The following is a 1,988-nucleotide window of genomic DNA, read 5'->3' as shown; positions in this document are numbered from 1 at the left end:
GAGAGCCGATCAGTCATCGCACAGCCTTAGAGCCGAAAGTAAACCTACGTCTTGCTCTAAACCCAGTCCTACTGGTCCACTAACATCACAAGACATGATACGAGATCTTAAAAACATGTCCCATCATCTATATCTAATACGCTCACGAAACTTTGCGAAACTCCTAAACGTTTCCGAGCGCCCTCGTTCAGTAAAAGCAAACGAACAAGACGATAAACTAAGAGTTAAGATACGAAGTGACTACTCGTATCTTTCCCTCACACTTGACAGAAGTATAAACTAAAACGCACAGAATGTCAATCATTCATCATATATATAGAAGCCGCAAAAAACGGCTAGGACCCAAAGCCACCAAACGGCCGGTCTCAAACACATAGTTCACATAGCCTCGCAAGGCCATAACACACATTAATCAAATACGGCCACACTCGGCCTAGATACATCAAACCTCAAAATAAAACTAAGGAAAATATTCCCAACAATCCTCAAAGCTCGAAGTCGAGGAACCCGGACATGGAGATCCCGAACGAGCTCACGGGCTGATCCACCTCTCCGTCCGCGACTCCGGCACCTTCATCACCGACACCGGTTCCCGCTTCCGCCGTGTCCTCCGAGACCTCGATGAAGTCCCAAAGCTGTCGGACCCTTCCTTCGATCGGAGGAAACAAGGATTCGGCATGGGCACACCCGTTCGTAAGACCCAACATCTCGGCGACCTTGGCAAGAAAAGAGAAGTCCTCGTTCTGCGACTCGTAGATGGTAGCAACCGAGCCACAGCACTCACGAAAATCGCCCACGAATTTTTGAGCATCCTTAAAGCTCTCGAATTCGGTGGCAAACAAAGCAACCCTCCGCTTCATTTCGGCGACAATCGCTCTCTTTCCTCTCCTCTCCCACGGACAAGGGCTAGAGAATGGAGCTCAGCCTGTCTCCGGCTCTGTTCTTCGACCTCCTTCCGAAATCGAAAGAGTTCTCTTTCAGCCTCCTCGGCTTTTAAGTGAGAGATACGCGATTCCCGGAAACTTCCGTCGAGCGCCGCATTGAACACCCTCATCCCCTGTACGAACTTAAGATCGGAAAGGGAAACAAAAAAAAAATAATTTAGATCAAAGTTCAAAGGATAAACCTCGTTGATTAAGCTGGAGCCTTCGGCGACTACTTTCCTCCTCGACTCTTCGTCCAACGACTTATGAGTAGTAAAACCGGGAGGGAGGGAGGCAAAAAAGTCGCTGGGAAGGGGAACCTCGCTGGTTCCACTCCTTTCCCCCGGGGAGAAACCAGGGTTCCATTCTGGCAGCGGAAGGTTTCCCAAGACGTTCTCGGAGGCAACTCCCTAGCCTTTCTGAGACCTGATTCTCTGCCTCTGAGCAGGGAAGACATCAATGACCGGGTCTACGCCATACGGAACGTCCAGAGGCTGAGAGACGGCTCGAGATCGATGGAGCTCCATCGCGCTTCGAATCCGCTTGACGGTGAAGGAATTCCAGAAGAACGGCCTGTTGCGGAGAAGATCTCGCTTGGCAAAAAGATCGGCAGGAGTCGGTGGAAGGATCCTGTTCACTACAAGATAATAAAAAAAATCATCTTCGCATGTTTTTATGGTATCAAAACGAAAAATATAGCTATTCGTATTACCACGGGTGAAGTTCCACTCCCGACGGAATAGGTGGAGGTAGCTCTCCTTGACAGGCTCCCCATCTATCCGGACAAAGAAAAAGCGCTCGAATCATGCCTTAGGATATTAAGTGTGCCCCTGAATTATTGCCATACCCTTCTTTGGCGCCATGCGGTATGAGCCATCGATCCCCGTTCCTCTCGTAAACCAAAATCCCTCGAAGTCGCCAGGGTTAAGGTCCATTCCTAGCTCGTAACTCAAGATCAACACGCCGAGCCAATGCTGCAAGGCCGGAACGCTTAGCTGGCTGATCGAAAGCCCAAAGTGGTGAAGCGCGCGGACGATGGTACCAGGGATCGGAAACCACATGCGG

The sequence above is a fragment of the Brassica oleracea genome, chromosome C4 (genome assembly GCF_000695525.1).
Source record: "Brassica oleracea var. oleracea cultivar TO1000 chromosome C4, BOL, whole genome shotgun sequence".
Lineage (NCBI taxonomy): Eukaryota > Viridiplantae > Streptophyta > Magnoliopsida > Brassicales > Brassicaceae > Brassica > Brassica oleracea.
Note: the sequence above shows the minus strand (reverse complement) of the source record.